The 10,565-nt window shown below is 45.6% G+C and overlaps 1 long non-coding RNA gene across 6 annotated transcripts; it reads right to left on the bottom strand.

Annotated features, from left to right (window-relative positions):
• Nucleotides 1-462: 462 nt before the first annotated feature.
• LOC119354590 lies at nt 463-4,114 on the bottom strand. Of its 6 annotated transcripts, XR_005171099.1 has the most exons (7): nt 3,708-4,112; nt 3,103-3,112; nt 2,594-3,019; nt 2,325-2,421; nt 2,159-2,242; nt 1,004-1,251; nt 463-898 (listed from the first exon to the last, which is right to left on the bottom strand). It is a non-coding gene; the product is annotated as an uncharacterized LOC119354590 (long non-coding RNA). The 6 variants fall into 6 exon arrangements; XR_005171098.1 differs by having other exon boundaries at nt 2,594-3,612; nt 3,708-4,114; XR_005171102.1 differs by having other exon boundaries at nt 2,325-2,496; nt 2,594-3,112; nt 3,708-4,114.
• Between the last annotated feature and the right edge of the window lie 6,451 nt (nt 4,115-10,565).

Here is a 10,565-nt window from a genome sequence, read left to right as displayed (position 1 = left end):
CACAAAAGCTGGTGATGCCAAATAAACCATACATGTGCTTTTTTTTCTTTACATTCCTCTCGATAAACTTGCATATCTTACATTGTGATGTTCCTGTAATTGATGCAAAGATCTAATAATTTCACATCTATCATTCCTAAAGAGTGCAAGCTGTCCATATACACGCAAGGTAATGATGATGGAACCTATGGTTGCAGGCACAAAGGAGATTTTAAGACAGCGTAGAAAGGCGACTTGTAGCGCAAAGTGGACGTACAATGCTAGCCAAGCCAGTGGAAGCCGTGTGTTTGTAAGCTGTGTGCTTGTATTTGTAGTAGCACGCATAAAAAAACAGAGAAAGTTGTTGGTTTAATGCCTCCAGTGTATATCAGCAAAACTTAAACTGTGAGCAATCAGAGAAGTAGCGCCAATTTTTCAGAAAAAATAAACTGAAACATAGTGCGCCACAGAGCAAACACAATATCCATGAATCAAGATTAGCTGCAGGAATTAGAAGATCCTCTGCACACTGATGGGCAGATCCATCCTTGGACCCACTCTCTAACATCTCGGAAAGATTAATGTCAAACCACAGACAAATTCAAAAGTGATCAGGCCCAAATTCTACAGAACTTCCAAAGTAAACAAATGAACATTGTAGCAAACTGACTGGACGACTTTAGTTTGAACAGTCCAACAAGCAATTCAGCAGCACAATACCCATGACAAAGTGATACAACATTTGTGCGACTGAACCTACTCCAATTTTGGTCCTAATCTGTATCTGAAACTCATCGGTGGACACAGAGCATACGACCACAGCAAAGCAGGACACAATTCAGTTCTAGATCAGATCTCAAGCAAGTGCTACACTGGAGGCCGGTCGCCAGCAAGAGCAAAGGAGTAGTAACCCACGGACCTGTTGAGCAGCAAAGCGGAAAAAATAAACTGAAACAGGGGCTCAGGCGATGGACGGCTCAGGCGATGGACAGCTCAGGCGATTAACTTTCAAGAGGAGACATACCTCTGGTGTAGCCGCCTCAGGCGACGGACGCCTTGACGGATGTTCTCCTTCCGCTGGCGAACTTGGCATTGGACGGCTCGACGACTCGACATCCCAGACTCCCAGCTATCTTGCTCTGGCAACTTACTGGTAGCAGACCAAAATGCTTGGATGCATGTTCTGGAAGTTGTTTCAAATTTGTGCAGCTCCCTAGGTGGACTCGTAGAAGGTTGAACAATGTTTTGTTAATCAGATACAACATCCCTACACTTAAAAAATGCATAAACAAAATCTACCTCATTAGATGCATCCTTATATGATTCTTGGCAGTTAGCTGAACACAGAGATAATAAGAAACACAAGAAACTGGCTTTTTAAACTTGCATTATTGCAGTATGCAAGAAATTGATGGTAGTGTCCCCAAGTGGTCTAACAATGCACCAAGTGATTATGTAGAGAATTATAGATTCGCCAAATTCTTAAATCAGTATTTTAATCAAACAACATTTGTTAATTTGAAACTATTTGATATTATTGATTGTTCGTAAGTCTATTTTAGTTAGAGAATGTTCTCAATCGGATTACCATCCCTCTTTCTTTCAATTAGGTTCAGCAAATTCCTGTTATTACCTTGACAGTGCCCACTGCTGGACAGAGTTAATATTTTTGGCAAGAAATCTCTGTTATAAATGGTCCAAATTTATCTATATGTATTATGTATATCCCCAACAATAGAAAAAACATTCTGGTCCTCTTCCTCGCTAGCAAATTTTCGTCAGAGATAGGAATATGACAATGACCTCTCTCTGATTTCTGAGTTTCAGAGGTAGAGGGTGGAACAATTAGAAAGTCAACAAAGGGCTAGATGAATCTGATTGAAAAACTAAAACAAACAGAATATCTTGTTGTGCATAAATAATCAATTATATGTCCAATTAGTACTGTCCAGTTAAAGGTCGAAGCTAGAATCATAGATCTTACAACTGTACTTCCGAAAAGAACCATTTAGTGTCAGACTTTTATTATTGCTAAATGTCAGGATCTCATATCATACAATCATAGTCCTCCTAGATTAGGATTATACCAAATTAGTGAACGAATAAAATAACTACAATTTGGAGCTTCAAGTAAAGCAAACGGTTAACTAAATTCTCTAGTCGACAGCCATGTTGGTACCTGAAGAATCACCCTCCCCCCTGCTGTTAGTTCAGCACCTCGGTCCCTCGCTCTTGGCGCAGCATCCGATCCCAAATCTCCAACCTGGTAGCCAATTCTGGTCAACAAATAGTAGAATGGAATACTTTTACAACTAACTTAGAATCAGAAAAGAAGACATGCTTACCATGTTGATGTACATGACACTGGAACCACTCGTGCAATCATTTTTTCTAGATGTGTCTCTTTAGGTTCAGAACTGTGAATTTCAGAGATGCGCTTCTCTGAAAGCATAAAGATGCCATATCAGACTCGACACTTGGCTCAACAAATCGTACAGTTCGGTGCAAGTATTTATACTGCTTTCATGTGCAAATCCAAGTGAGAGTAGTATATTGGTAATCCATATTTCAGATGGAAACAGGAAAATGGAAGTGTGATTTTAGAGGTCAATACCTTATCCTCCACCTCATGGATAAAACAGTCGCCGTATGATGTGTGGTGAAGTGCCGGCCACCATGCGATCAATGCAAACAAGCACACCACTGCCCATCATATTTTGGGGGAAAATTATATAGTAGTGCTCTCCGGCGTTCATCCTTTGTTCTGTGTTTTCTTTTCACTTCTCCTTTGCAATTCTTGTTCTTGTCAGGCAACGTGAAAAATCGACGAAGGGAAAAACAAAATAATAAAGTAAGAACAGAGGCAACGGACGCCATGGTGTGAGCTGTGAGCACAAAATTTCCTCTCACTGAATTTTTACAGCTTGGTCGACCTTTCACTTGGGCCCTTTTTTCACCACATGCTGACATCATTGGCTGCATGGCGGTGGCGGTGGCGGCGGCGCGGCCGCAGAAGGCATTCCGCACGGATGGCATGGCACTGCCACCGCGGATGACGAAGATGTTGTCAGTTGCTGTCGATCTACCACCAATACAAATCTTGTTTTCTGAAGAGAATCTCACCAAACAAAACCTGAAGAGTTTTATTGAAAGTCAGCCAGATGCTCTTCTCCAAAATAGTACTATTTTCTATTAAGAGAAGCATAAGTGACATATACAATGATTTGTGTTTGCTAACTACTCTCATGAGCTGCTTGCAGCGCTTTGTCGTGTCCTAAACAATGCAATCCAGTATGTACAGAAGGCAAAAGTGTAAAGATAAAAACTACCAATACAATGTTTCAGAGTTACTATAAGATGAGATCCTCGTTGGACGTTCAATCAAAGCAATTCAGAGGATCCCCACTTCTAAAGATTTCAGTAAACGTTCTCACTGCCTTTGATTGATTACAACAAATTTATGCCTATTGCTCAAAGCTCATGCCTATAATCCTATGGAAACTATTAGAAAGCATGTGAACAGAACAAAAAAACATCTACTGATCTCCATCCATCATGCCATGTATGTTGGTTCCCTTGCAGTTCAGGTAAGACAAGACAACCAAATTAAGCAATTGAACAGAGAAAGCCATCCTGCAGGAGCAGAGGAGCGGGATTGATCAAGCAGTTGGGAATCAGTTAAAAAACAAAGAGGAAAGGGGGAGAGGCTAGGGTGGAAGTAAGCTCACGGGAAGGTAGTGAACGGAGGGAGCGCAGCGACAGCTACCAGAGCCTCCGCGTCCGTGTCGCCGTAAGCCTCGGCCGGATCGGACGCTGCCCCGCCTCCCGCGCGTCCTCCTCCTCTCGGCCGTTTCCCGCATCGGAGAGGAGCGTGATGAGCAGCTGGTCGCGGTCGGCGGCGTGCGCTCGAACCGGCCGGCGCGGGCCAGGAGCGCATCGGCCTGGGCCTCGCCTTCGGCGAACCGCGCCCGGAGGACTCGGACGACGCGGGGAGGAGGGCGCGGCGGAGAGGATACAGGCCAGGGTGCGGGGAGGACGGCGCGGCGGAGGATGGCGTGCCGGCGGCGGGGGGGAGCGGCGGATCCATCGGTGGGGTGCGCGGCCGCACGAATTGGGGATGGGTATTTTTTCCATATTATTTAACGGACTGCGGGTTAATTCAAAAAAGCATAAGGACCTTTGTATAAAAATGCCGTGACGGTGAACCCAAAGACTCAATCCGTGCTTTATTATTAAAAAATTAGGGAGAGATACAGGAAATTTCAGAAAATATTACAAACTTCAAAATTTCATAACTTTTAATCTGTAACTCCAAATGCAAAGATTTATATATGAAATTTGATCAGAAAAATTCAATCTTTCCATCTGTAATGGTTTCATGCATGACAAAACACTTTAACCTTGCTGTTTAGGTGAAACAGGCTAATACACTTATAAGGCTTAAGAACATAAGCTTCCATTTGAATCTTTGATTCAAATGGACCCAAACCAACTTGTTTCACATTGTATTAGGCAGGACACCTCATATTGCCATGTCATAGCATGCATCATATTGTTGCATATTGCCATGTGATGATTGTGTTGTGTGGTGTCTTTCGTGGTAGGTTCTGCCTCCGAGGATATTTCCCAGTATCCAACTGAAGGGCAGTACCCTACTACTACTCCATCAGGCAAGCAGCCCAATTGATCATATCGATAAAATCCCATGTTCTCGCTTCTGCTCTCATTTACTACATTAAGATAACAATGTTTCAAACTGCTGTGTGCTGCGGTAGTTGAACCCTTATCCTCTGCATGACCTGTCATTGCCACAGTAACTAGATGAAACCCACTAGCATGTGTAGGAGTTGATTGAGCCATGTATGTGTTTCCTACCTTGCTATGCCTGCTATGCTTAGAGTTGTGTCAGGTCTGGTTCATCTGGGTGATGGGCTAGAGTGAAATGATTACGTCGGTAATGTGAGGGATGTGTTGAACATGATTTGGTAAAGGTATCGATGAGAGGCCATGTAGGAGTACATGGTGGGTTGTTTCATTGAGGCCGTCCCTAAGAACTGAGATCTGTATGTGTGATTCAAGAATCAGTTACTACCATACATTGGGCCCGAAACCAATGGACCCTCTCGGCTTCTTAATTACCCTAGTACCCTGTCCAGGAGTTGCAACTAGTTTCTGGTGTTTGTAGGTTATGTGTTGGCAGCCGTGCGTAGCGCTGACCCTAGGGGTGGACTATGATGCGGTAGATACACCGTGACACGGTGTATCGAGTCACCCGTTTGGTGTCCCGGGAACCCTGTTCACATCGTTCGGGGCCGTATGTGGAAACCTCGGCCGGACTCCCTGCGGATGGAACCTGGATAGGCGATAAACCTGGACTAGAGACTTGAGTGTTTAGGTAGGCCGTGTCCGACACCCTCGTTGGGCTTCCGCTTGAAGGTTGACGAGTACATGTCGTGTAAACAACGATAAGTGGTGAGAGCGTGTATGAAGAAGTACACCCCTGCAGGGTTAACATCATCTATTCGAATAGCCGCGTCCGCGGTAAAGGACTACTTGGTTGCCTATACAGTTCATAGACAAGTTAATGGTTACTACTAAAAGACTCAAGATAAGTGTGAGTACCGAGGATGGACCTCTCGTAGGATGACGAGCGAGGATCCCTGGTGGAGTATTGTGTTGGTGATTAGTGGACTCGTGTGCGAAAACTGTTTTACAGTGGTGTCTCATAGGATAGCTTAGCCAAGAGTCAAAGCTGGCTTGCTGCAATAACTCCACCACCTTCTTGAGAATAAGCATGTATAGTAGGATATGTTGTAAGACTTGCTGAGTACCTTTGTACTCATGTTGCTTTAATTACTGTTTTCAGACGACAACACCGCCCCTCCGATGGGTTTTACGTAGACCTCGACATCGATGAGTAACTTGCTACCCAGGTGGTGATTCTGGCCATGGGGGCCCTATGTAGATAAACAGGCTTCGACAAGCCTTCTTTCTTTCTAGTGTCTATACTCAGACTTATTTGCTTCCGCATGTGCTTGTATGCTTGTATGACTTGAGTGTCGGGTCTTTTGACCCCTACCTGTATGAACATGTTATGTGTGGCTCTCCAGAGCCTTTAAATAAAGTACTTGAGTTGTAGAGTTTTGTCGTGATGCCATGTTGTATTTACACATATCGAGCATATTGTGTGTATGATTGAAATGCTTGGTATGTGTGGGATCCGACAATCTAGTTGTTTATCCTTCGCAGCCTCTCTTATGGGGAAATGTAGTCTAGTGCTCCTTGAGCCATAGTAGTCCGCTACAGCTCGGTTCACTGGAGTCCTGCTAGCCCAGCACTACTGCTCAGGACACTTGACTGGTCGGCATGTGTTTCACTTCGTCCCTATATCTGTCCCTTCGGGGAAATGTCACGCGGTGACTTCCGGAGTCCTGCCTAGCCTGCTACAGCCCGGGTTCCCCGGAGTCCTGTTAGCCTAGTGCTACAGCCCGAATTCACACGCTGTTGACCGACATGCTCGATGTGATTCATGTATGCCTGTCCCCATAGGTCTTTGCCGCTTTGGGTTCACGACTAGCCATGTCGGCCCGGGTTCTCTGTCATATGGATGCTAGCGACACTATCATATACGTGAGCCAAAAGGCGCAAACGGTCCCGGGCCATGGTAAGGCGACACCCGTGGGGATACCGTGCGTGAGGCCGCAAAGTGATATGAGGTGTTACCGTCTAGATCGATGTGACTTGGCATCGGGGTCCTGACAAAGTTCATCATAGTTTTCATCACTAGAGTTGTCAACAAGTAAATCATCATCACCTAGCAAATCATCTTCATCAAAATTGAAATCAACATACTCGGGGTGTGATACCTTTGGGCCTTTGGCCATGAAACATCTTCCAATTTCTTCATTTGGTGAGTCAAATATGTCGTACGACTTGGTTGACACAAGTTTTAGACCGGCAATACCTTCATCTTGAGTATATTCGGAGTCGGAGTGATAACTTCTCTCGGAGTGATTGTCGGAGTCGGAGCCGGATACCCATTCACCAATATGAGCTTGATGTCTTCGTTTTGTGTAGCTCCTTGATGACTTGTCCTTCCTTTCCGAATCCTTGCTTCTCCGTGATGTTCTTCGTTCATAACGATCATCTCTACTCCTTCTCTCTCTTGGTGGTGATTCTTCTCTTCTACCTCTCCTTTTGGGTGAATCTTCTCTTCTTTTGTATGGGGTTGTACACTCATTTGAGTAGTGTCCGGGTCTTCCAAAATTGTAGCAATTTCGTTCACGACTAGAAGATCTTTTGTCATTGTAGGACCTTGACTTGGAACTTCTTTCCTTGCTTCTACTCTTGTAGAACTTGTTGAAGTTCTTCACCATTAGGCTCAATTCTTCATTGAAGACTTGTTTCTCACTTGATGATGTAGGAGCATCACATGAGCATCACATGAGGCTTTGTAAGCACCACTTGACTTGTTGTGAAGCTCTTCCTTATCCTTGAGTGACATCTCATGAGCAACAATTCTTCCAGTGACTTCCGTTGGCTTTAGATCTTTGTAGTTGGGCATCATTTGGAACAATGTGCACACGGTATCACATTTTCCATCCAAGGCTCTTAGGATATTCTTGATGGTGAATCTATCGATCGGTCATCTCTTCACTTCCTAAGCCGAAGCCGACAATCTCATTTGTGATGAGAGCAAGCCTAGAGTCCATTTCGGCGACACCTTCACCATCCTTCATTTTGAACTTGTCAAGTTGACTTTGAAGCACGTCCAATTTGGATTCCTTGATGGAGTCTGTACCCTCGTGCATATCAATCAAAGCATCCCAAATTTCCTTTGTATTCTCAAGACGGCTGATCTTGTTGAATTCTTCGGGGCACAATACGTTGAAGATGATATCGCAAGCTTGAGCGTTGTATTGCAGCATCTTCAACTCTTCCGCGCTAGCTTCATGGTTCGGTTCTCTCTCATCGAAGAATTCACCTTGCAAGCCAATACAAACAATAGCCCAAACGGCGGGGTTATGTCCAAGAATATGCATTTTCATCTTATGCTTCCAACTAGCAAAATTAGTACCATCAAAGTAAGGACTTCTAGGGTGGTAATTTCCCTCTCTAGACGCCATACTCTCCTAGGTTGTGAAACCAAGGCTATGATCACCAAAGCTATGGAAATCAAGCAAATGGAGAACAAAGCTCTGTTGCCACTTGTAGGATCGAAAGTATGTCTAGAGGGGTGGTGATTAGACTGCTTGAGCAAATAAAAATCTAGCCTTTTCCCAATTTTAAGTCTTGGCAGAATTTAGAAACTTAACACAAGTCAAGCAATCAACCAACACATGCAAGTCTAAGAGTATAGCAGTGGAATGTAAAACATTTGCATATCAAGGTAAACGGAGGAGTTTGGAGGGAGCAAACGCAATGTAGACACAGAGATTTTTGGTGTGGTTCTGATAGGTGGTGCTATCGTACATCCACGTTGATGGAGACTTCAACCCACGAAGGGTAACGGTTGCGCGAGTCCACAGAGGGCACCACCCACGAAGGGTCCATGAAGAAGCAACCTTGTCTATCCCACCATGGCCATCGCCCACGAGGGAGTTGCCTCACTAGGGTAGATCTTCACGAAGTAGGCGATCTCCTTCTCGTACAAACTCCTTGGTTCAACTCCACAATCTCGACGGAGGCTCCCAAGTGACACCTAACCAATCTAGGAGACACCACTCTGCAAAAGGTAATAGATGGTGTGTTGATGATGAACTCCTTGCTCTTGTGCTTCAAATGATAGTCTCCCCAACACTCAACTCTCTCTCACATATTTGGATTTGGTGGAAAGATGATTTGAGTGGAAAGAAAATTGGGGAAGGCTAGAGATCAAGATTCATATGGTTGGAATGGAATATCTTGGTCTCAACACATGAGTAGGTGGTTCTCTCTCAGAAAATGAATGATGTAGTTTAGGCACGTTCTGGTGGCTCTTCTTACTAATGAAGGAAGGGTGGAGGGGTATATATAGGATCCACACAAAATCTAACCGTTACACACAATTTACCAAACTTGTTGGGACCGAATCAGAAAAATCGGTCAGACCGATTCAGTTAAAAATGTGAATGTTAGGCTTTTCGGTGGGACCGACATGTCAACTCGGTGGGGCCGATTGCATTAGGGTTAGGGCATAACGTAATCTCGGTGAGACCGATTACACAACCTCGGTGGGACCAATTTTGGTAATAAGCTAACCAGAGAGTTGGTCAGGCAAACTCGGTGGGACCGATTCACTCATTTTGGTGAGACCAAAACATTAGGAAAGGGAAACAGAGAGTTTGCATTGCAAACTCGGTGGGACTGATCGCTCATCTCGGTTGGACCGAAACGTTATGAAGGGAAACAGAGAGTTTGCAATCCCATCTCAGTGAGACCGAGATCCCTATCGGTGAGACAGAAATGACTAGTGTTTCTGGCAGTGGCTGTGTCAAGTGAACTCGGTGGCGCCGGATAAAACATTTTGGTGGGACCGAGTTTGACTTTTGGTTTGGGACATATGTGGATATGAGGAAGTGGGTGAGGGTTTTTGGAGCATATCACTAAGCATTTTGAGCAAGTAAGTCATTAAGCAACACCTCATCCCTTTTTAATAGTATTGGCTTTTCCTATGGACTCAATGTGATCTTGGATCACTAAAGTGAAAATGAAGAGTCTTGAGCTTGAGCCAATGTGTGTTCTTAGCATTTTGAGGGGTCCACATTTCTAATCCATGCCAAGCCAATCATTGAACTTTCTAAAATAGTCATCTTGAAATGGTATTAGTTCAATGAGCTATATGTTGTTAGTAATTACCAAAACCACCAAGGGATAGTTGCACTTTCAAGCTGCTGGCAAGGCCAAGGGCAAGTGCATCACCCGAGGCCGTGCCGTGTGGATCGCCTCTTTCGGGGCAGCACTCTAGGCGCCGGCCATCTTTGCTGAAGACCTTGAAGAAAAACATGGAGGCTCCGTTGTACTTGAAGTGGATGGCAAGGGCCCCTTCTAGACAGCAGGCGTGGGTGATCTCGCCCCACCCTCGAGTCATGAATACATTTCCCGGGGGACAACCTCGACCTCCACTTCGGTAGCTTGGCTACAGCACCCGGCATGTTGCAACCACAGCTCGGTGGGCCCCCTCGGCGGTATCTCCTCAGCGAAGAACCTCGGGAGTCGGATCCACGTGCGCGGCCGCATTGCCGCCCACACCACAAACTCGCGCAATGTGCCTTTGGCGTGAGTTTGCAAGCCGGCTGGCCGTGCAGCCACGGCCTGTCCTCCGCGACCCCGACCCACGCGGCACTGGGCATTGCCCCCTGCCCAGGGCTTTGCGCGGGGCCGTACATAGGGATCGGGAAGCCAGGCGGAGGCCTCTTGTACCAAGGCCGCATCAGCTCTTGCCCCTCGCCGGCGTCACGGGGGCGGCCAAGTCTTTTCTTTAGCGGAAGTTGCGCGAGATCCTCCCAAGGAGCTTTTCCCTTCTCCGCCGCGGAAAACCTCCTTATCGGCGCCATGGAAGCTTCAGAAAGACGGCGAGACAAGGAAGAAGAAGGCAGAGCGGGCAG

The sequence above is a fragment of the Triticum dicoccoides genome, chromosome 2A (assembly GCF_002162155.2).
Source record: "Triticum dicoccoides isolate Atlit2015 ecotype Zavitan chromosome 2A, WEW_v2.0, whole genome shotgun sequence".
In the NCBI taxonomy this organism is placed as follows: Eukaryota; Viridiplantae; Streptophyta; class Magnoliopsida; order Poales; family Poaceae; genus Triticum; species Triticum dicoccoides.
The sequence above is the reverse complement of the archived record's forward strand: the minus strand, read 5'-3'. Positions and strand labels throughout refer to the sequence as shown.